Consider the following 26,238-nt stretch of genomic DNA (forward strand, 5'->3'; position numbering starts at 1 on the left):
ACTTTAGCACGATCTCTAAGTGAAAACGAAAATAACTTCAATTTAACAAAATCATTATCCATATCTTTCTTCTTTTGCATATCACACAAATCAACAAAGTTGTTTAGATGAGTTGCGGCATCTTCACTAGGAAAGTCGGCGAATTGATCTTTCATAACAAGATTCAGCAAAGCAGTATTGATTTCACAAGACTCAACATCCTTAAGAGGAGCAATAGGAGTACTAAGGAAATCATTATTATTAGTATTGGAGAAATCACACAATTTGGTATTATCTTGCGCCATGGCAACAAGTAATCCAACACACAAGCAAACAGAAAAAAGCAAGCGAAAAGAGAGAGAGAGAGATTGGGAAAGAGAGGGCAAATAAAATGGCAAGGGTGAAGTGGGGGAGAGGAAAACGAGAGGCAAATGGAAAATAATATATATGCGAGGGAGATGAGTTTGTGATGGGTACTTGGTATGTCTTGACTTGAGCAAAGACCTCCCCGGCAACGGAGCCAGAAATCCTTCTTGCTACGTCTTGAGCTTGCATTGGTTTCCTTGAAGAGGAAAGGGTGATGCAGCAATAGTAGCGAAAGTATTTCCCTCAGTTTTTGAGAACCAAGGTATCAATCCAGTAGGAGGCTCCTCAAAAGTCCCACACACCTACACAAACAAACAAAGAACTCGCAACCAACGCAATAAAGGGGTTGTCAATCCCTTCACGGCCACTTGCGAAAGTGAGATCTGATAGAGATAGTATGATAAGATAAATATATTTTTGGTGTTCTATAATATAGATGCAAAAAGTAAAGATGCAAATAAATGTAGATTGAAAGAAAATAAGATAAAAGATAGACCCGGGACCATAGGTTTCACTAGAGGCTTCTCTCAAGATAGCATAAGTATTACGGTGGGTGAACAAATTACTGTCGAGCAATTGATAGAAAAGAGAATAGTTATGAGATTATCTAGGCATGATCATTTATATAGGCATCACGTCCGCAACAAGTAGACCGACTCCTGCCTGCATCTACTACTATTACTCCACACATCGACCGACTCCTGCTTGCATCTAGAGTACTAAGTTCATAAAGAACAGAGTAACGCATTAAGCAAGATGACATGATGTAGAGGGATAAACTCATGCAATATGATATAAACCCCATCTTTTTATCCTCGATGGCAACAATACAATACGTGCCTTGCAACCCTTTTTTTCACTGGGTAAGGACACCGCAAGATTGAACCCAAAGCTAAGCACTTCTCCCATGGCAAGAAAGATCTATCTAGTAGGCCAAACCAAACTGATAATTCAAAGATACTTGCAAAGATAACTCAATCATACATAAAAGAATTCAGAGAAGAATCAAATATTATTCATAGATAAACTTGATCATAAACCCACAATTCATCGGATCTCAACAGACACACCGCAAAAAGAGTTTACATCGAATAGATCTCCAAAAGAGAGGGGGAGAACATTGTATTGAGGTCCAAAAAGAGAGAACAAGCCATCTAGCTAATAACTATGGACCCGAAGGTCTATGGTAAACTACTCACAACTCATCGGAGGGGCTATGGTGTTGATGTAGAAGCCCTCCATGGTCGATCCCCCCTCCGGCAGAGCGCCGACGAAGGCTCCAAGATGGGATCTCGCGGATACAGAAGGTTACGGCGGTGAAAATTGTGTTTCGGTGGCTCCTGGATGTTTTCGGGGTACGTAGGCTTATATAGGAGGAAGAAGTACGTCAGTGGCCGCCCGAGGGGCCCACGAGACAGGGGGCGCGCCCTATAGGGGTGGGCGCGCCCTCCCCTCTCGTGGCCGCCTCAGCTGCTTCTTGACTTGCACTCCAAGTCCTCTGGATCACGTTCGTTCCAAAAATCATGCTCCAGAAGGTTTCATTCCGTTTGGACTCTGTTTGATATTCCTTTTCTTCGAAATATTGAAATAGGCAAAAAAACAGCAATACGGGCTGGGCCTCCGGTTAGTAGGTTAGTCGCAAAAATGATATAAATGTGTAAAATAAAGCCCATAAACATCCAAAAGGGGTAATATAATAGCATGGAACAATAAAAAATTATAGATACGTTGGAGACGTATCAGCAGGCTAAAAAGAAACGGAGGGAGTACATAGTAGTATCCAACCGCTAGGCTGATTGCTTCCTGCGGGAAACTTTAGTGTTTAGGTCCTTATTAGGGCATCTCTAGCAGTTTGTATGTTAGCTTGTTGATAAAATATGTCATGTCATTAACCAACACCTTAACATACAACAACTCCAATGGGTTGTATCTAATTTGTCCAATAAGATGTGAGATAATAAATAAGGTGCTCTCTCATTCTACATTGAAGTTTGTGCAAGGGGTGTTGGTTCATGTACCTACAACCTTTCTCTCTTCCCTCATTTATTGTGTGATACATCATCAAAAATCTTATGTGGCAAAGTCTACCAACAACTATCTTACAACCCTTTACAGTCCTCATACAAGTAATAGTAACTTTGGAAACATTCACACATACTAGTAGTAAATAACTTTGAACACATTCACACATGACAGCTCCCGGCGGCATTAGGTTGCGCCGTCCTCGGTCACGGTCTCGGTCTTGTACTGGTGGCTCCTCGCGAAAACCAGAAAGATCGAAAAGTTCAGCATGCCCAGGATAGCCAGCAAACAGTAGAACTTGTGGAGGGCACATGCATTTAGGTTGTTCCCTAACCACGACTCCGGCGTCACGCGCTTAACAAGAAACACCAGGAAGCTGCTGAAGTAGAGTCCCGCAGACACCGTCGCCGGGAACAACCCCGTGCTCATAGACTTCATCCGCTCTGATGATTCGCGGATAAAGTATTCGAGCTGTCCCACATAGGAAAACGCCTCCGCAGTGCCCATCAGGAAGAATTGCAGCACCACGAAGAAAGCACTGATGACGGTGTATGGGTCCCCGTTCGCAGCATGGCGGCACTTCTTCTCAGCTTGGGCCACGACAACCATGGCGACAGTGCCCAGGACAAGGCCGAGGCCGACGCGCTGGAGCGATGTCGGTCCCTGCGGGCGGCGCGTCAGGCGGCTGGCCAGAGGCACAAGAAGGTGCTCATTGACCGATGTGACTATGATGATGGAGAGGAAGAGGAAGCAGGGGAAAGACCCCATGGGGATCGTGAAAGTGGAGGCCGACCGGACGTGCCTCTCCATGTAGGTGGCTTCAAGGACGGAGTAGGTGCTTAGTTGGGAATACGTGGTCCAGAAGAGGGCGCACGTCATCCAGATGGGCAGGAGGTTGACTACGGATTTGACCTCCTCGACATCACTCATCGTCAACATCGCCCGACCAGGTGCTGCCTGCTACGTCTTGAGCTTGCGTTGGTTTTCCTTGAAGAGGAAAGGGTGATGCAGCAATCATAGCGTAAGTATTTCCCTCAGTTTTTGAGAACCAAGGTATAAATCCAGTAGGAGGCTCCTCAAAAGTCCCACGCACCTACAGAAACAAACAAGAACTCGCAACCAACGCAATAAAGGGGTTGTCAATCCCTTCACGGCCACTTGCGAAAGTGAGATATGATAGAGATAAATATATTTTTGGTATTTTATGATATATATTGGAAAAGTAAAGATGCAAATAAAAGTAGATTGAAAGCTTATATAATAAGAGATAGACCCAGGGGCCATAGGTTTCACTAGTGGCTTCTATCAAGATAGCATAAGTATTACAGTGGGTGAACAAATTACTGTCGAGCAATTGATAGAAAAGCGAATAATTATGAGATTATCTAGGCATGATCATGTATATAGGCATCACGTCCACGACAAGTAGACCGAATTCTGCCCGCATCTACTACTATTACTCCACACATCGACCGCTATCCAGCATGCATCTAGAGTATTAAGTTCATAAAGAACAGAGTAACGCATTAAGAAAGATGACATGATGTAGAGGGATAAACTCATGCAATATGATATAAACCCCATCTTTTTATCCTCGATGGCAACAATACAATACGTGCCTTGCTTCCCTTGCTGTCACTGGGAAAGGACACCGCAAGATTGAACCCAAAGCTAAGCACTTCTACCGTTGCAAGAGAGATCAATCTAGTAGGCCAAACCAAACTGATAATTTGAAGAGACTTGCAAAGGTAACTGAATCACACATAAAAAAGAATTCAGAGGAGATTCAAATATTTCTCATAGATAAACTTGATCATAAACCCACAATTCATCGAATCTCGACAAACACACCGCAAAGAGAGTTACATCAAATAGATCTCCAAGAAGGTCGAGGAGAACTTTGTATTGAGATTCAAAGAGAGAGAAGAAGCCATCTAGCTAATAACTATGGACCCGAAGGTCTGTGGTAAACTACTCACAACTCATCGGAAGGGCCTTGGGGATGATGTAGAGGCCCTCCGTGGTCGATTCCCCCTCCAGCGGAGCACCGACAAAGGCTCTAAGATGGGATCTCGCGGATACAGAAGGTTACGGTGGTGGAAATAGTTTTCCGTGGTCACCTGTGATGTTTTCAGGGCACATGGGTATATATAGGAGGAAGAAGGAGGTTGGTGGACACTCGAGGGGCCCATGAGGGTGGGGGGCGCGCCGGGCACCCTCGTGGCCGCCTCCTTTGTTGCTTGACATCCACTCCAAGTCCCCTGGATCATGTTTGTTCCTAAAAGATCGCTCCCAAAGGTTTCATTCCGTTTGGACTCCGTTTGATATTCCTTTTCTCCGAAACACTGAAATAGACGAAAAAACAACAATTCGGGCTGGCCCCCAGGTTAGTAGGTTAGTCCCAAAAATGATATAGAAGTGTAACGTAAAGCCCGTAAACATCCAAAATGGGTAATATAATAGCATGGAACAATCAAAAATTATAGATACGTTGGAGACGTATCAAGCATCCCTGATAACCCACAAGTGTAGGGGATCGCAACAGCTTTCGAGGGTGAAGTACAACCCAAATTTATTGATTCGACACAAGGGGAGCCAAAGAATATTCTTGAGTATTAGAAGTTGAGTTGTAAATTCAACCACACCTGGATAACTTAGTATCTGCAGCAAAGTATTTAGTAGCAAAAGTGGTATGATAGTGATGGTAACAGTAGCAACAGTAAAGGTAAATGTTTTTGGGTTTTTGTAGTAGTTGTAAAAGTAGCAACGGAAAAGTAAGTAAGCGAAGAACAATATGTGAAAAGCTCATAGGCAATGGATCAGTGATGGATAATTATGCCGGATGCGATTCCTCATGCAATAGTTATAACATAGGGTGATATAGAACTAGCTCCAATTCATCAATGTAATGTAGGCATGTATTCCGTAAATAGTCATACGTGCTTATGGAAAAGAACTTGCATGACATCTTTTGTCCTACTCTCCCGTGGCAGCGGGGTCCTAGTGGAAACTAAGGGATATTAAGGCCTCCTTTTAATAGAGAACTGGACCAAAGCATTAACACATAGTGAATACATGAACTCCTCAAACTACGGTCATCACCGAGAAGTATCTCGATTATTGTCACTTCGGGGTTGTCGGATCATAACACATAATAGGTGACTATAGACTTGCAAGATAGGATCAAGAACACACGTATATTGATGAAAACATAATAGGTTCAGATCTGAAATCATGGCACTCGGGCCCTAGTGACAAGCATTAATCATAGCAAAGTCATAGCAACATCAATCTCATAACATAGTGGATACTAGGGATCAAACCCTAACAAAACTAACTTGATTACATGGTAAATCTCATCCAACCCATCACCGTCCAGCAAGCGTATGATGGAATTACTCACGCACAGCAGTGAGCATCATGAAATTGGTGATGGAGGATGGTTGATGATGACGACGGCGACGAATCCCCCTCTCCGGAGCCCTGAACGGACTCCAGATCAGCCCTCCCGAGAGAGATTAGGGCTTGGCGGCGGCTCCATGTCGTGAAACGTGATGAAAACTTCTCCTTGATTTTTCTCCCCAAGACGGTATATATGGAGTTGGAGTTGAGGTCGGAGGAGGTCCAGGGGGCCCACGAGATAGGAGGGCGTGCCCTAGGGGGGTGCCCCTTGTCTCGTGGACTGCCCGTGGGCCCCCTGGCCTTGATTCTTTCGCCAAAAATTCTTATTAATTCTGAAAAGCGCCTCCGTGGATTTCCAGGACATTCTGAGAACTTTTCTATTCTACACATAAAACAACATCATGGCAGTTCTGCTGAAAACAGCGTCAGTCCGGGTTAGTTTCATTCAAATCATGCAAGTTAGAGTCCAAAACAAGGGAAAAAGTGTTTGGAAAAGTAGATACGTTGGAGACGTATCAACTCCCCCAAGCTTAAACCTTTGCTTGTCCTCAAGCAATTCAGTTGATAAACTGAAAGTGATAAAGAAAAACTTTTACAAAGTATGTTTGCTCTTGTTGTTGTAAACATGAAAAGCCAGCATTCAAGTTTCAGCAAATATTATGAACTAACCATACTCACAATAACACATTAGGTCTCACAATTACTCATATCAATAGCATAATCAGCTAGCGGGTCATAATAATAAAACTCGGATGACAACACTTTCTCAAAATAATCATAACATGATATAACAAAATGGTATCTCGCTAGTCCTTTCTGAGACCGCAAAACATAAATGCAGAGCACCTTTAAAGATCAAGGACTGACTAAACATTGTAATTCATGGTAAAAGAGATCCAGTCAAGTCATACCCAATATAAACCAATGATAATGAATGCAAATGACAGTGTGCTCTCCAGCAGGTGCTTTTAATAAGAAGGGTGATGACTCAACATAAAAGTAAATAGATAGGCCCTTCGCAGAGGGAAGCAGGGATTTGTAGAGGTGCCAGAGCTCGATTTTAAAATAGAGATTGAATAACATTTTGAGCAGCATACTTTCACTGTCAACGCAACAACTATGAGATGGATGTATCTTCCATACTACATGCATTATAGGTAGTTCCCAAACAGAATGGTAAAGGTTTATACTCCCCCAAGCACCAACAAGCATCAATCCATGGCTTGCTCGAAACAACGAGTGCCTCCAACATACAACAACCCTGGGGGAGTTTTGTTTAATTATTTTGATTTGCTTTGATCTTTTTGGATCATGGGACTGGGCATCTCGGTTACCGGCCCTTTCTCGTGAATGAGGAGCGGAGTCCACTCCTCATGAGAATAACCCACCTAGCATGGAAGATATAGGCAGCCCTAGTTGTAACATGAGCTGCTCGAGCATACAAAACAAAATTTCATTTGAAGGTTTGGAGTTTGGCACATACAAATTTACTTGGAATGGCAGGTAGATACCGCATATAGGAAGGTATAGTGGACTCATATGGAACAACTTTGGGGTTTAAGGAGTTTGGATGCACAAGCAGTATTCCCGCTTAGTACAGGTGAAGGCTAGCAAAAGACCGAGAAGCGACCAACTGAGAGAGCGACAATAGTCATAAACATGCATTAAAATCAATTCACACCGAATACAAGCATGAGTAGGATATAATCCACCATGAACATAAATATCGTGAAGGCTATGTTGACTTGATTCAACTACATGCGTGAACATGTGCCAAGTCGAGTCACTCAATTCATTCAAAGGAGGATACCATCCCATCATATCACATCATAATCATTCTAATAGCATGTTGGCACGCAAGGTAAACCATTATAATTCATAGCTAATCAAGCATGGCACAAGCAACTATAATCTCTAAATGTCATTGCAAATATGTTTACTTCATAATAGCTGACTCGGGAACGATGATTCATCATATTTACAAAAACAAGAGAGGTCGAGTTCATACCAGCTTTTCTCATCCCAATAAGTCCATCATATATCGTCATTATTGCCTTTCACTTGCACGACCGAACGATGTGTATAATAATAAGAGTGCATGTGCAATGGACTAAGCTGGAATCTGCAAGCATTCAACTCAAGAGAGAAGACAAGTAATATGGGCTCTAAATATAAATAATCAATCATGCATATGAGAGCCACTAAGCATTTTCAATATGGTCTTCTCGACCCCCAAAAGAAAGAAAAGAAAATAAAACTATTTACACGGGAAAGCTCCCAACAAGCAAGAAGAAGAACTAGAAATCTTTTTGGGTTTTCATTTTAATTTCTACTACAAGCAAGGAAATTAAACTAACTAATTTTTTTGGTTTTTCTTAAGGTTTATCAAACAAACAAGAAGAAAACTAGAAGAAGAAATTTAAACTAGCATGGATAATACAATGAAAGAGTATGAGCACCGACGACTAGTTCATGAACATGAATGTAAAGTCGGTGAGAAATACGTACTCCCCCAAGCTTAGGCTTTTGGCCTAAGTTGGTCTAATACCAAGGACCGCCTGGCTGATATCCATAAGTGAAACTGGGGTAGTACTGAGATGCAGAGGCGACCGCCTCCTGAGCAGCAGCGTGTTGGCGAGCTGCCTCCATTCCCCTCTCATATTCAGCGGCTTCTTCCCTGGTGATAACATATCTTCCTTTTGCCTGATAATCAAAAAGGTATGGAGTAGGAAGAGTGACAGGGACAACGTTGCGTCTGTCATAGATTAGTCGATAATGGAGGAATTGTTCATTCCTCTCAAGAAATTGATGATCAATCATAGCTTCTCTATCCAAATAAACAGGAGGTACAATCATATCCCCCTCTCATGGAGCTATATTAAGAAAATTAGCCACACGAGTTTCATAAATTCCTCCAAAGAAATTACCCTTTTTACTATTATTCTGCAACCTACGTGCAACTATTGCCCCCAAGTTATAACCTCTATAACCTGACACAGCACTCTTGAGGACACAAAGACCAGGGGCACACATGTGACATACTTCGTCCTTACCGTTAATGCATCTACCAATAAAGAGAGCAAAGTAATGTATAGCCGGAAAGTGAATGCTCCCTATGGTAGCTTGTGTTACGTCCCTAGATTCTCCCACAGTAATACTAGCAAGAAGATTTCTAACTTCAGATTTGGGAGGATCATTAATATTACCCCACTGAGGGAGTTTGCAAGCAGTTGTAAAATCCTCTAAATCCATGGTATAAGATGTATCATAAATATCAAACATAACACTAGGAGAATTACGCAAAGAAATATATTCGAACCTCCGCACAAAGGAATCAGTCAATTGATAATATTGAGGACACTTATCTTGTAAGAAGTCCTCCAGCTCGGCATTACGCACATACGCGTCAAATTCCTCCTTGAAGCCTGCTTTGACCATAAAATCATCGGATGGCCACTCACAAGCCAGTACATTGGCATCCCTTGGCAAATTAACATCTTGTTCACGTATAGCAATCCTGGGCCCTTTCTTTGCCGAGGAACCACCTTGGTACATTCTTCTAAGCATATTTCTTTTTCTGAAAATTTTTGAAATTTTAGTAACTTCAAAATAAAAGTGGATAAAACTAAACAAGATTGATAGCAACTACTCCTACAAGTGCCTAGAGCCTATATCATGCATTGGAATTGTTTGGGACCTCAAAAATTTAACATGCAAGCTCAAGAACATGGTCACCTATGCAACAAAAATTTGCAATGAATAAAGCACTAGAACAAAAACTAATTGGACCAACGGAGGAGTCACGTACCAAGCAACAATCTCCCGAAGCAGTTTTGCGAATGGAGCTTTGAGCTAAGAGATCGAAAATCGCAGCAAAACGAGCTAGAATTTGGGCTTGAGCTGGATGGGGATTTTTTTTGGGTAGAAGATGAAGTGTGTGGGTGCTGGCATAAGTGGAGGGGAGCCACCAGGGGCCCACGAGACAGGGGGCGCGCCCTACAGGGGGGGGCGCACCCTCCTCTCTCGTGGCCTGGTGCTGGGCCCTCCTGCAGTGTTTTCAGTGCCTAAAATCCTCAAATATTCCAGAAAAAAACATACTAAATTTGCAGGGCATTTGGAGCACTTTTATTTTCGGACTATTTTTTAATGCACGGATAATTCAAAAAACAGACAGATAATACTAATTTTGCTTTATTTATTCTAAATAACAGAAAGTAAAAAGAGGGTACAGAAGGTTGTGCCTTCTAGTTTCATCCATCTCGTATCAAAATGAATCCACTAACAAGGTTGATCAAGTCTTGTTAACAAACTCATTCTGAATAACACGGATCCGGAGAAATTTCGAATAACACTAAGTTACCTTAATGGGGATATGGAAATCCCCAACAATAAGAATATCATACTTTTTCTTGATAGTAGGGAGAGGAAATTCAAAACCTCCAAAAATGATTGTTGGAACTTTTTCAATAGAATTGATACTATGAACTTGAGATTGTTTCCTCGGAAAGTGTACTGTATGCTCATTACCATTAACATGAAAACTAACATTGCCTTTGTTGCAATCAATAATAGCCCCTGCAGTATTAAGAAAAGGTCTACCAAGGATAATAGACATACTATCGTCCTCGGGAATCTCAAGAATAACAAAGTCCGTTAAGATAGTGACATTTGCAACCACAACAGGCACATCCTCACAAATACTGACAGGTATACCAGTTAATTTATCAGCCATTTGCAAAGATATTTCAGTAGGTGTCAACTTATTCAATTCAAGTCTACGATATAAAGAGAGAGGCATAACACTAACACCGACTCCAAGATCACATAAAGCAGTTCTAACATAATTTCTTTTAATGGAGCATGGTATAGTTGGAACACCCGGATCTCCAAGTTTCTTTGGTATTCCACCCTTAAAAGTGTAATTAGCAAGCATGGTGGAAATTTCATCTTCTGGTATCTTTATTTTATTTGTAATGATATCCTTCATATACGTAGCATAAGGATTTACTTTAAGCATATCAGTTAAGCGCATACGTAAGAAAATAGGTCTAATCATTTCAGCAAAGCGTCATCATCCTTTGACTTGGATGGTTTAGGAGGAAAGGGCATGGGTTTCTAAACCCATGGTTCTCTTTCTTTACCGTGCTTCCTAGCAACAAAATCTCTCTTATCATAACGTTGATTCTTTGATTGTGGGTTATCAAGATCAATAGCAGGTTCAATCTCTACATCATTGTCTTTGCTAGGTTGAGCATCAACATGAACATTATCATTAACATTATCACTAGGTTCATGTTCATCACCTGATTGCGTTTTAGCATCAGAAATAGAAATATCATTGGGATTCTCAGGTGTGTCGTAGGTTCACTAGAAGCATGCAACGTCCTATCATTTTTCTTGTTCTTCTTTTTAGAAGAACTAGGTGCCTCTAAATTATTTCTTTGAGAATCTTGCTCGATTCTCTTAGGGTGGCCTTCAGGATACAAAGGTTCCTGATTCATTCTACCAGTTCTAGTAGCCACTCTAACAGCAAAGTCATTTTTATTATTCAATTCATCAAGCAAATCATTTTGAGCTTTGAGTACTTGCTCAGCTTGAGTAGCAACCATAGAAGCATATTTGCTAACGCAGTGAAGTTCATCTTTAACTCTAGCTAGATTATCACCTACGCGTCCTATCTCGAAAGCATTATTCTTTAACTCTCTACCAACATAAGCATTAAAACTTTCTTGTCTAGCCATAAAGTCATCAAATTCATCTAAGCATGGGCTATGAAATTTAGTAGAGGGTATCTCAACTTTATCGTATCTATAGAGAGAATTTACCTTCACTACCTATGTCGGGTTATCAAGACAATGTAGTTCTTCAGGTGGTATATTCAGACCATGTATTTCTTCAATAGGAGGTAAATTCTTAACATCTTCAGCTTTAATACCTTTTTCTTTCATTGATTTCTTTGCCTCTTGCATATCTTCAGGACTGAGAAATAAAACACCTCTCTTCTTCGGAGTGGGTTTAGGAATAGGCTCAGGAGTTGGCTCAATTGGTTCAGGAATTACTTCAGGAACTGGCTCGGGAAGAGTCCAATTATTTTCATTAGTCAACATATTATTCAATAGTATTTCAGCTTCGTCGACTGTTCTTTCCCTGAAAACACAACCAACACAACTATCCAAGTGGTCCTTGGAAGCATCGGTTAGTCCATTATAAAAGATATCAAGTATTTCATTTTTCTTAAGAGGATGATCAGGCAAAGCATTAAGTAACCGGAGAAGCCCCCCCCCCCCAAGCTTGTGGGAGACTCTCTTCTTTGATTTGCACAAAATTATATATTTCCCGCAAGGCAGCTTGTTTCTTATGAGCAGGAAAATATTTAGCAGAGAAGTAATAAATCACATCCTAGGGACTACACACACAACCAGGAGCAAGAGAATTATACCAACTCTTAGCATCACCCTTTAATGAGAACGAAAATATCTTAAGGATATATAAATAGCGAGACTTCTCATCATGAGTAAATAGGGTGACTATATCATTCAACTTGGTAAGATGTGCCACAACAGTTTCAGTTTCAAGGCCATAAAAAGGATCAGATTCAACTAAAGTAATAATATCAGGGTCAATAGAGAATTCATAATCCTTATCAGTAACACAGATAGGTGAAGTAGCAAAAGCAGGATCGGGTTTCATTCTAGCATTAAGAGACTGCTGCTTCCATTTAGCTAATAATTTCTTAAGATCGTTTCTATCATTGCAAGCAAGAATTTCCATAGCAGCTTTTTCATTCATAACATAACCCTTAGGAACAACATGTAAAACATAATCATTGGGGGGACCTTCATCATCACTATCATCAGTAATAGGATCTTCAATAATTTCATTCCCCCTAAATCTAGCAAGTTGTTCATCAAGAAATTCACCTGATGGCAAAGTAGTATCACGCACAGAAGTAGTTTCATCATGCATAGCAGAAGTGGCATCATCAATAACATGCGACATATCAGAATTCATAGCAGTAGCAGGTTCAGGTATCGCAAACTTACTCATAACAGAAGGAGAATCTAGTGCAGAGCTAGATGGCAGTTCCTTACCTCCCCTCGTAGTTGAGGCATAGATCTTTGTCTTAGCGTCTTTCAAGTTCTTCATAGTGATCAACAGATATAAATCCCAAGTGACTCAGAGAATAGAGCTATGCTCCCCGGCAACGGTGCCAGAAATTAGTCTTGATAACCCACAAGTCTAGGGGATCGCAACAACTTTCGAGGGTGAAGTACAACCCAAATTTATTGATTCGACACAAGGGGAGCCAAAGAATATTCTTGAGTATTAGCAGTTGAGTTGTCAATTCAACCACACCTGGATAACTTAGTATCTGCAGCAAAGTATTTAGTAGCAAAAGTGGTATGATAGTGATGGTAATAGTACCAACAGTAAAGGTAAATGTTTTTGGGTTTTTGTAGTAGTTGTAACAGTAGCAACAGAAAAGTAAGTAAGCGAAGAACAATATGTGAAAAGCTCGTAGGCAATGGATCAGTGATGGATAATTATGCCGGATGCGATTCCTCATGCAATAGTTATAACATAGGGTGATATAGAACTAGCTCCAATTCATCAATGTAATGTAGGCATGTATTCCGTAAATAGTCATACGTGCTTATGGAAAAGAACTTGCATGGCATCTTTTGTCCTACCCTCTCGTGGCAGCGGGGTCCTAGTGGAAACTAAGGGATATTAAGGCCTCATTTTAATAGGGAACCAGATCAAAGCATTAACACATAGTGAATACATGAACTCCTCAAACTACGGTCATCACCGAGAAGTATCCCGATTATTGTCACTTCGGGGTTGTCGGATCATAACACATAATAGGTGACTATAGACTTGCAAGATAGGATCAAGAACACACATATATTCATGAAAACATAATAGGTTCAGATCTGAAATCATGGCACTCGGGCCCTAGTGACAAGCATTAAGCATAGCAAAGTCATAGCAACATCAATCTCAGAACATAGTGGATACTAGGGATCAAACCCTAACAAAACTAACTTGATTACATGGTAAATCTCATCCAACCCATCACCGTCCAGCAAGCCTACGATGGAATTACTCACGCACGACGGTGAGCATAATGAAATTGGTGATGGAGGATGGTTGATGATGACGACGGCGACGAATCCCCCTCTCCGGAGCCCCGAACGGACTCTAGATCAGCCCTCCCGAGAGAGATTAGGTCTTGGCGGCGGCTCCGTGTCGTGAAACGCGATGAAAACTTCTCCTTGAATTTTTTTCTCCCCGAGACGATATATATGGAGTTGGAGTTGAGGTCGGAGGAGGTCCAGGGGGCCCACGAGATAGGAGGGTGCGCCCTAGGGGGGGGGCGCCCACCTGTCTCGTGGACAGCCCATGGGCCCCCTGGCCTTGATTCTTTCGCCAAAAATTCTTATTAATTCTGAAAAATGCCTCCGTGGATTTCCAGGACATTCCGAGAACTTTTCTTTTCTACACATAAAACAACATCATGGCAGTTCTGCTGAAAATATCGTCAATCCGGGTTAGTTTCATTCAAATCATGCAAGTTAGAGTCCAAAACAAGGGCAAAAGTGTTTGGAAAAGTAGATACGTTGGAGACGTATCAATCCCCAAGCTTAATTCCTGCTCATCCTCGAGTAGGTAAATAATAAAAACATAATTTTTGACGTGGAATGCTACCTAGCATAATTCTCAATGTAATTTTCTTTATTGTGGCATGAATGTTCATATCCAAATGATTCAAAATAAAAGTTCATATTGACATAAGAATAGTAATACTTCAAGCATACTAATCAAAGCAATCATGTCTTCTCAAAATAACATGGCTAAAGAAAGTTCATCCCTACAAAATCATATAGTTAGGTTATGCTTCATTTTTTTCACACAAAAATGCTCCCATCTTGCACACCCCCGATGACAAGCCAAGCAATTGTTTCGTACTTAAATAATCTCAAACTTTTTCAACTTTCACGCAATACATGAGCGTGAGCCATGGATATAGCACTATGGGTGGAATAGAATATGATGATGGATGTTGTGTGGAGAAGACAAAAAAGAGAGAAAGTCTCATATTGACGAGGATAATCAACGTGCTATGGAGATGCCCATCAATTGATGTCAACATGAAGAGTAGGGATTGCCATGCAACGGATGCACTAGGGCTATAAATGTATGAAAGCTCAACAAAAGAAACTAAGTGGGTGTGCATACAACTTGCTTGCTCACGAAGACCTAGGGCATTTGAGGAAGCCCATCGTAGGAATATACAAGCCAAGTTCTATAATGAAAAATTCCCACTAGTATATAAAAGTGACAACATATGAGACTTTCTATATGAAGAACATGGTGCTACTTTGAAGCACAAGTGTGGAAAAGGATAGTAACATTGCCCCCTTATTTTATTTTTGGGCCTTCTTTTTTTATTTGGCCTTTTTTTATTTGGGGACAATGCTCTAATAATGATGATCATCACACTTCTATTTATTTACAACTCATGAATTACAACTCAAAACTAGAACAAGATATGACTATATATGAATGCCTCCGGCAGTGTACCGAGATGGGCAATGAATCAAGAGTGACATGTATAAAAAATTATGCATGGTGGCTTTGCCACAAATACGATGTCAACTACATGATCATGCAAGGCAATATGACAATGATGATGCGTCTCATGATGATGAACGGAACGGTGGAAAGTTGCATGGCAATATATCTCTGAATGGCTATGGAAATGCCATGATAGGTAGGTATGGTGGCTGTTTTGAGTAAGATATAAGGAGGTTTATGTGTGATAGAGCGTATCGTATCACGGGGTTTGGATGCACCGGCGAAGTTTGCACCAACTCTCAAGGTGAGAAAGGGCAATGCACGGTACCGAAGAGGCTAGCAATGATGGAAGGGTGAGAGTGCGTTTAATCCATGGACTCAACATTAGTCATAAAGAACTCATATACTTATTGCAAAAATCTACAAGTCATCAAAAGCCAAGCACTACGCGCATGCTCCTAGGGGTATAGATTGGTAGGAAAATACCATCGGTCATCCCCGACCGCCACTCATAAGGATGCACAATCTAAGAACACCTCATGTTTCAAATTTTTTACACAACTTTTACCATACGTGCATGCTACGGGAGTTGCGACTTCAACACAAGCATTCTTTAAATTCATAATCATCCAACTGTCATGACTCTAATATCACTACCTCCCTATCTCAAAACAATTATCAAGTATCAAATTGACCATAGCATCCAATTCACTTCCTATGATAATTTTATTATACCCAACTTGGATGCCCATCATTCTAGGACCAATTTTATAACCATAGAAAATACCATGCTGTTCTAAGATACTCTCAAAATAATATAAGTGAAGCATGAGAGATTAACAATTTCTACAAAATCAAGCCACCGCCGTGTTCTAAAAGATATAAGTGAAGCACTAGAGCAAAACTATCTAGCTCAAAAGATATAAGTGAAGCACATAGAGTATTCTAATAAATTCCAATCAAGTGGGTTTCTTACCAAAAGGTGTGTATAGAAATGATGATTGTGGTAAACTAAAAATCAAAGACTAATATCATACAAGACGCTCCAAGCAAAACACATATCATGTGGCCTATAAAAATATAGCTCCAAGTAAAGTTACCGATAGACGAAGACGAAAGAGGGGATGCCTTCCGGGGCATCACCAAGATTAGGATTTTGGTTATCCTTGAATATCTTGGGGTGCCATGGGCATCCCAAAGCTTAGGCTCTTGCCACTCCTTATTCCATAGTCCATCAAATCTTTACCCGAAACTTGAAAACTTCACAACACAAAACTCAACAGGAAATCTCGTAAGCTCTGTTAGTGCAAGAAAGAAAAACCACCACATAAGGTACTGTAATGAACTCATTATTTATTTATATTGGTGTTAAACCTACTGTATTCCAACTTCTCTATGGTTCATACCACTTAATACTAGCTATAGATGCATCAAAATAAGCAAACAACACACGAAAAACAGAATCTGTAAAAAATAGAACAATATGTAGCAATATGTAACTCTCGAATACTTATGGAACTCTAAAAATCCTAACAAAATAGGAAGTCCTGAGAAATTTGTCTATTTATCTACATCAAAAAGAATCAACGCAAAAGCACATTTCTGTGAATTATTTAAAATTATTTTCGTGCGTGCAAAGTTTCTGTTTTTCAGCAGAATCAAATTAACTATCACCATAGGTTATCCTATAGGTTCGACTTGGCACATACACTAATTAAAACATGAAAACACATGTAAACAGAATCTAGATGAAAAATTTATTAAATAACAACAAGGAAAAATATTGGGTTGTCTCCCAACAAGCGCTTTTCTTTAAAGCCTTTTAGCTAAGCATTGATAATTTTAATGATGCTCACATGAAAGACAAGAATTGAAGCGCAAAGAAAGCATCATGAAACACGTGACAAACACATATAAGTCTAACATAATTCCTATGCATAAGCACATTATAAGGAAACAAATTTGCCAAGCAAGCAAAAACTAGCATATGCAAGGAAGAAGAAAGAGACGATAGCAATCTCAACATGACGAGAGGTAATTTAGTAAGATAAAAATTTCTACGACCATATTTTCCTCTCTCATAATAATTACATGTAGGATCATAGGCAAATTCAACAAAATAGCTATCACATAACATATTCCCAACATGATCCACATGCATGTGAAGTTGACACTCTTCCAAAATAGTGGGATTATCATTAACTAAAGTCATGACCTCTCCAAACCCACTTTTATCAAAAATACCATAAGATTGAACATTCTCCAAATATGTGGGATCTAAAGTTGACACTCTTCCAAATGCACTTTCAATATTATTGCAAACACTATTATCAATCTCATATTCATCATGGGGCTTAAATAAATTTTCAAGATCATAAGAAGAGTCACCCCAATCATGATCATTGCAACAAGTAGTAAACATAGCAAAACTAGCATCCCCAAGCTTAGGGTTTTGGATATTATTAGCACAATTGACATCAAGAGAATTTAAAATAAAATCATTGCAATCATGCTTTTTATTCAAGGAGCTATCGTAATTCTCTTCATAAATTTCTTCATCACAATTTTCAGATTCACAAATTTCAAGCAAAGCTTCATAAAGATAATCTAGTGCACAAAACTCACTAGCAATTGGTTCATCATAATTGGATCTCTTAAAAAGATTGACAAGCGGATGAGCATCCATATATCTTAGGTTCTCTACTTAGCAATAAATAAACAACTATTCCAACCAAACGAGCAAACGAGCCAAGTAAGACATCAAAGCAAACGAAAAGATGAACAGAAGAAGGGTGAATAAAATGGCAAGGGTGAACTGGGGGAGAGGAAAATGAGAGGCAAATTGAAAATAATGTAATGCGAGAGAGATGAGTTTGTGATGGGTACTTGGTATGTCTTGACTTGAGCGAAGACCTACCCGGCAACGGCGCCAGAAATCCTTCTTGCTATGTCTTGAGCTTGCGTTGGTTTTCCTCGAAGAGGAAAGGGTGATGCAGCAATCGTAGCATAAGTATTTCCCTCAGTTTTTGAGAACCAAGGTATCAATCCAGTAGGAGGCTCCTCAAAAGTCCAACGCACCTACACAAACAAACAAGAATTTGCAACCAACGCAATAAATGGGTTGTCAATCCCTTCACGGCCACTTGCGAAAGTAAGATCTGATAGAGATAATATGATAAGATAAATATATTTTTGGTATTTTATGATATAGGTTGGAAAAGTAAAGATGCAAATAAAAGTAGATTGAAAGCTTATATGATAAGAGATAGACCCGGGGGCATAGGTTTCACTAGTGGCTTCTCTCAAGATAGCATAAGTATTACGGTGGGTGAACAAATTACTGTCGAGCAATTGATAGAAAAGCGAATAGTTATGAGATTATCTAGGCATGATCATGTATATAGGCATCACGTCCGTGACAAGTAGACCGACTCTTGCCTGCATCTATTACTATTACTCCACACATCGACCGCTATCCAGCATGCATCTAGAGTATTAAGTTCATAAAGAACAGAGTAACGCATTAAGAAAGATGACATGATGTAGAGGGATAAACTCATGCAATATGATATAAACCCCATCTTTTTATCCTCGATGGCAACAATACAATACGTGCCTTGTTTCCCCTGCTGTCACTGGGAAAGGATACCGCAAGATTCAACCCAAAGCTAAGCACTTCTCTCATTGCAAGAAAGATCAATCTAGTAGGCCGAACCAAACTGATAATTCGAAGATACTTGCAAAGATAACTTAATCACACATAAAAGAATTCAGAGGAGATTCAAATATTTCTCATAGATAAACTTGATCATAAACCCACAATTCATTGAATCTCGACAAACACATCGCAAAAAGAGTTATATCGAATAGATCTGCAATAAGATCGAGGAGAACTTTGTATTGAGATTCAAAGAGAGAGAAGAAGCCATCTAGCTAATAACTATGGACCCAAAGATCTGTGATAAACTACTCACAACTCATCGGAAGGGCCTTGGGGATAATGTAGAGGCCCTCTGTGGTCGATTCCCCCTCCGGCGGAGCGCCGACGAAGGCTCCAAGATGGGATCTCGCGGATACAGAAGTTGCGGTGGTGGAAATAGTTTCTCGTGGTCGCCTCCGATGTTTTCAGGGAACATGGGTATATATAGGAGGAAGAAGTAGGTCGGTGGATGCTCGAGGGGCCCACGAGGGTGGGGGGCGCACCGGGCACCCTCCTTGCCGCCTCCTCCGTTGCTTGACGTCCACTCCAAGTCCCCTGGATCATGTTTGTTCCAAAAAGATCGCTCCCGAAGGTTTCATTTCGTTTGGACTCCGTTCGATATTCCTTTTATTGGAAACACTGAAATAGACAAAAAAACAGCAATTCGGGCTGTGCCTCCGGTTAGTAGGTTAGTTCCAAAAATGATATAGAAGTGTAAAGTAAAGCCCATAAATATCCAAAATGGGTAATATAATAGCATGAAACAATAAAATTTTTAGATACGTTGGAGACGTATCACTGCCATGCGATCGCCTTGATCAACCATCGCCGCCCTGTCGAGGCACCTTCAGGCAGCTAAATTCACTGTTTTGACCCTTTTTTCTTAGTTTAGCACGATCTGACGCTATGTGCAAAAGTTTTTGAATCTGACCTTTTCCCTACTGCCATTGTCTATGGCGGTAGGGTAACACACCCTACCGCCACGGCCTTTGGCGGTAGGACTTACCTGCACCATCACTTTCATTTTTTGCAGAAAGGACCCTACCGCCGAGTCGATGGCGGTAGGACGTGTAACCCTACCACCATAGGCTATGCCGGTAGGGTCCTTTTTGCAAAAAATGAATCTTTTATTGCATGCGTGTCTTTATTATAATTACATGCACGCCCCTACCGCCAAAGATCATGGCGGTAGGGTCCTTTTCACACTGAACAGGCGTAACGGTGTAAGTAAGTCCTATCGCCAAAGGTCTTGGCGGTAAAGACAATGGCGGTAGAAAAAGGGTCAGATCCGAAAAAAAATTGCACATAGGGTCAAATCGTGCTTAAGTTAAAGAAAAGGATCAAAACAGTGAATTTGGCCCCTGCATGCAGAGTAAAATTATGGCTCATGACACAACAAAGTTGATAAATACGAACGCTATTACAATATGGATGAGCAGTTCCGGAGTACTAGCTTATAAAATTACTACTCCCTCCATCCGGAAATACTTGTTATCAAAATGAATAAAAGATGATGTATCTCGAACTATTAGTAGGGAGTAGTATTTAACATGGATACAAGTTGAGAGTTTTCTGATTCTCGCGAAAAGGATAAAGCATTGACTTGAAGTTTAGATGAGGTCTGAAGAGTAGTTAAACCTGAGTCTTTTTTTAATCAATAAATAAATAAATACCCGAGTGCTTGTGCATCTACACACTGTGACGTCGGAATTGTTACATGTTCGGAACTACAGCTGCTTATACAGCCCATGCCCACCAGTATGTCCATACTACTACAGAGCCCAAAGAAAACGGTAACTAATTCCTAACATAGTAACATCACGTCTGTTTTTTTTTGAGAGTACGCAATCGCGTACCTTAGCTGTATAGAAGGCAGAAATATATACAAGAGTTGAAGAATACATAAAGCCGTGGTGACCAACTAGTAGTCACGACTCGGCCCTCAGAACTCCACCCCTACATCTAACTCTACTACTCACAAAAAGTGGTAACTCTGTTAGCTCCTACCATTGCCCAAGCACGCAGATCGTCGAAAATTTGACCAGTGAAGCTAGCGATAGAAGAGACTATCCTTGTCGGACCAAAAACTAGTCCATTGCGATGTTTCCAAAGGCTCCAACAGATGAGCATGACAATCGAGTCGAAGCCTTTCCGAGTCTCCTTTGGGATCTGTTTGCGAGCATGCAGCCACCAATCTGCAATCTTATCATCTGTCGTGGGGACCAAGTTGGTCGTGATCCTGGCTCGAAGGAAGCAGCAGTGCCAGACTTGCCGTGCGAACACGCAGCGGAGCAAGATATGATCGACCGTGTCCTCCTCTTGGTCGCAGATGTAACAGGCAGATACTTGGTCTTGCAATCCATGTCGTAGTCGTCGGTCTGCCGTCCAAAGTCTGTATTGCATGGCGAGCCACATGAACAGCTTGCACGATAACGGCGCCCAACATCTCCAGATAGCCGCGGCTAGGGCAAAGCGAACACTGCCGTGCCACAACATGCCATCGGTAGATCGTGAAGTGTACGCTCCGCTGCTGTTCCATCTCCATACTAGGGAGTCATTTTCCCTCAAATCAAGCACCGTGTTGATCATCGTGTCCCAGAGCTGAATAAGCTGAAGAAGCCCATCAACAGATAGCTCACCCGAGATGTCATTTGCCCATCGATGCATGTACAGGGCCTCTCTGACAGTGCGCCTATTGGCCACTTGCGTGCGAACACGCTGTCGTACTAGTGGTGCCCTCTCTCCATTGCCCACTTTTCAATGAACAAGACTGTTGAAAGCCGCTTGCACATTGGCATCCATAGCTAGCGGCAAACCCTGCCAAGGTCTCGAATCATCCGTGCGTTTAAGCCATTCCCACTTTAATCGCAAAGCCAATCCATGCTTGTTCAGATCTAAGACGCCCAATCCACCAAGCTGCTTGGGCCGGCACACCTTTTGCCATGCGACCAGACACTTGCCTCCATTGATTTGTTCAGAGCCCGCCCAAAAGAAAGCACGGCAGCTCTTGTCAACACGGTCCAACATCACGTCTGTTTCATCACAAAAAGGGAATGCTTAGGTTATCACAAAGTTTTAGTACAACTAGAATAGTTAAGAAAAAATATTTTTGTTTGCAGTGGTAAAATAACAAACAATCAAACTTAACAGTTACAGTATGGGAATGACCAAAATGCTCGAACTGATTAGCTAAGCCTTTTCCAACTCAAAAATGAAAGAAAATTACCTGAGCCTTGCAGTGTAGGGTACGTTGGCCGAGTGGAAACAATCAAACTTTCGGCAACTTTTGACTATCACATCAACCTCAGGAAACTTACCTATGTCTTTAAGCATTAGATTAACCGTGTGGGCTGCACATGGCTGCCAAACAATATGACTGAATTCTGGTTGTTCAACAAGAGTTTTACAAGCTTTCTTGTAATTTGAGCCATTATCAGTAACAATCTGAACTACATTTTCGTGGCCTATCTCTTCAACAACAACCTGTTTAATCTCTCTATAGAGAAATTCTGCAACGTAGACAAAGTACTCTATTATAAACGTTTGGCTTCCTCAACTTGAAATGCATCATGATATCAAATAAAAACAGAACAAATATGCTAGAATTAATAACAGAACAGAAATATAGAGCATCATAGTAGAAAGAATTGCAATAGTCATAATTAACCAGAAATAACCCTTTCTCAAAAAATCTAACCTGAATTTTGAGACTGGCCAGAAGCATCAATGGATTTATGGAAGAACATCCGTGTATTGCAATAGACCATGAAATTGATAAGACTCATGCCAGTAGGCCTAGTCCAGGAGTCACACATAACAGTTACACCATAGTTCTTCCAATCTTGCTTGAATAGCTTCAGCCACTCTCGAGACTCTTCATAATTTTTGTCTAAATACTTCCCATCAATCTCTTTTCCAGTTGGAATAGGAGCAGCACCAAGATTTTGAGTGATCTTCATGGCAGCCTGAAAATATGGACAGTCAGCTTTTCGACCAGCGATGTCATTTGCATGAAAAAACTTCGCCCAAGCTTGGCCAACAGCATCCCTTGAGCTGCTATCCATAGCAGTGCTGATCTTGGGTTGCATTGATACTTTGTTGCTCGACAATTGCTTGTCAAAGTAGGCTGTGATACTCTGTTTCCCAAGGGAAACGTGAACACCACTGCCACTACCACGCCTCCTCTCAACTGCACGAGATACATTCCTGTAAAACATAAGTAAAAAAAGTTCAACTCAATATGTATGATGATATCAAGTAAAGCAAGAGTAAGGCATAATACAAAGAACTCTAAATGCATCATGATATAAAGTAAAACCAGAATAAGACAAAATAAAGTAAAAACATAACATTCCTGTCTCTTAGTGACTCCCGTAGTGCCATATGAATTTCTTCATCTTTATCATCATCAATATTTATCACACCATTTCTCTGGTACATCTCATCCATCAACTCACGTTCAAATCTAAGCTTACGACTTTCCTTCTCCCTCTTCTTTTTCCTCATCTCAAGCACGGCCTTCCTCATTATATCATGCACATTTCTTGGAACATTTGGGCACTCCTTCACTTCACCTACTATCTTGCCAAGATGCTCTTTGAAGCGGGTTGCACCTCCTCCAGAATTCTTCATGTTGCAATACCGACAATGCAATCCTCCTCCGTGCTTGGGGCCATGGTTCCACACATGATGTATGTCGTTGGTCTTAAGTCCTGCATTTCAAAATGCAAGCACCATGTTAACAATGAAACGAATAAACCACTCTTGTAATAGGCAAAAACAATGCATACATTGCATAGGCAAAAACAGAATTAAACAACTAAACAAAAATAGACAGAACAGAATTAAGCACAAGTAAAAAATGCATTGGCAAAAACAGAACTAAGCAAGCAAATGGAATTAGATTTCCACAAAATATGCGTAGGTAAAATCAGCATTAAAAAACTAAACAAAACTAGAATAAGTACAAGTAGTGCTAGTAAGAAATTACAGAACAGGTAGAATTAAAATCATTTAGGTGCTTCACAAATTACAGGGGTAAAACATAGGGAACAAAGAGAAATACAAAAAGCAAGAGTAACACGGTATCAACCTTTAAAAGGTGCCTCTCTTGTTGCTGAACCATTCCTGATCAGACCATCATCTTCATCGTCTAAGTTGACAGTATCACTCCTTCTAGCATCGATGCCTACCCTCTTACGAGAGGAGCCTATAAAATACCGGTGTTAGTTTTCATCAAGAAGAACTTTTACAAGCTATAGCTTACATAAGCTAGAATTAAACATCTACGTAGCATAAGCTAGCATAAACTACGCAAGAAGATCTACTGATTCAAATTAGGACGGCCGGCCGGAAAGTAAAACTGCTACAAAAGCTAGCAACCACATGTATTACGTAATCTATCTACAAACTATATGCTAACGCAAATGCTAAATAAACATGCACGCACAGTAAGGCTGAAAGGCTCACCTTGCCCAGCTTGTGCATCGGCAGCTCCAAAGCCGCTGCCCAAGTCCAGCCCCATATTCGGCCGGACGTGGCCACGCCCCATGGCTCCCTCATTGTCGACCCAGTCGCCCCCTGACCTCGATCTTCTATGGCTGCCACCGCCAACTGGGTCGCCGGCCGGACGGCTGCTGTCGAGAAAGCCTTCCTCATCCATGGTCGCGGATGGAAGAAGGGGAGAACGGACTATGGGGAGGGACAGGGAGTGGTGATCTCTCGAGGCGACGGGGAGGAGGGAGATGGGCAGAGACGGCGCCGCGCCCCCGCCTCACTCGGCTTCGTTGTCTGCAGCCGCCGCACAGAGGAGTGGAGAGTGGAGAAAATGAAATTAGGGCTACGGTAGGGTTTGGTTTGAGCTTTTATAGCACAAGGTTCTATCTATGGGCTGTACTGGACCATGGGCCGGGCTGGAAATTCAAACGAGGCCGAATTTTTTTGACCGGATTGAACATTTACCGGGCCCAACCGAAATGGGCGGATTTCGGCCACTTTTCGGTTTTTCGGTCCGAAATCCAAAACCCTGCGCCCTCCACAGCACCGTGGCGATTAGCTGGAGCGGGCTGCCCTGTGGTAGTTTGTACCGGTATCTCCGTCGGCCGGCGCGCCACAAGCGCCGCAGTGCTGAGCAGCGTGACGACCGCCGGTGTTCCGTACGCCCAGCCGCGGCCTAGATTATCGTGCACATATACAAGGAACGTGGCGGCGAAGAGTGATCCGACGCTTACGCAAAGAAAGAAACGGTTGAAGAAAAACCTCAAGGCCTGCTGCTCCCGCGGAATACGGGCGTCAAACTGGTCGGAGCCAAAGCCAGACACATTCGCCTTCAGACCGCCCGCCCCTGCCGCCACAATGTACAGCGCCAGGTAGATCATCGGCAGCTGCCCGCCGCTCACCGTGGCGCACCCGTGCGGGTCCGAGCATGGCGGCGGCCGTAAGCTCGGCGCGGTCGTCGCGACCTTGAGGAGCCCGACGCCCTGTGAGAAAATCATGCGGTCAAATCAAATCCAACAAAATACCTAAGAGTGCATATGTATACCATCGCGGTGATTATCGCATGCCGCCCAACTCTTTTAACACTGATCCCCGCACACACACACACACAAAAAAACTCTTTTAACATGGAAGCAAAACTTAAAAAGATAAGAGGTCTCCAGTAAAAAACTAGCGGGCACAGGAAACGGGTTGTTACCATCGGAAATAAGAAAATGTCATGCTGTCAAAACAAGGTACAAGGCTAAGGGTGCTTGTTCTTACAATCGCGGTGATTATCCCTGAGATGACTGTCATGGTATAGCGCCCCATTTTTGCGTCAGCCAGGAAGGGCCAAATTTCGTGTTTTGACCCTTTTTGCAAACAAAATCGGGATCTGACCCCAGTTCGGAAAAATTTCGGGATCTGACTCTTTTGCCTACCGTCAGAGGGCCTGGCGGTAGGATTGCGTGCCCTATCGCCATACCCTACGGCGGTAGGCCCTTTGACGGCGATTGACGTGGAAAAGGGCCTACCGCCATCCCCTCTGGCGGTAGGGTCCTGTGTTCTGGATAAGGTGGGGAGGGGCTGGTTTGTGGGCCCCACCACCACTCTTCTTCCCCACTCATCTTCTTCCCCGTGCTCAGCTCCTCTTCCCCCTCTCCCCCCCTCACAACCCCCCCCCCCCTAGATCCACTCCATTTGCTTGGGAT

At 41.8% G+C, this 26,238-nt stretch overlaps 1 pseudogene; it reads right to left on the reverse strand.

Moving 5' to 3' along the window:
* Positions 1–2,553: 2,553 nt before the first annotated feature.
* LOC119360938 overlaps positions 2,554–26,238 on the reverse strand; it is a 31,129-nt pseudogene continuing 7,444 nt past the window's right edge.

The sequence above is a fragment of the Triticum dicoccoides genome, chromosome 2B (genome assembly GCF_002162155.2).
Source record: "Triticum dicoccoides isolate Atlit2015 ecotype Zavitan chromosome 2B, WEW_v2.0, whole genome shotgun sequence".
NCBI lineage: Eukaryota > Viridiplantae > Streptophyta > Magnoliopsida > Poales > Poaceae > Triticum > Triticum dicoccoides.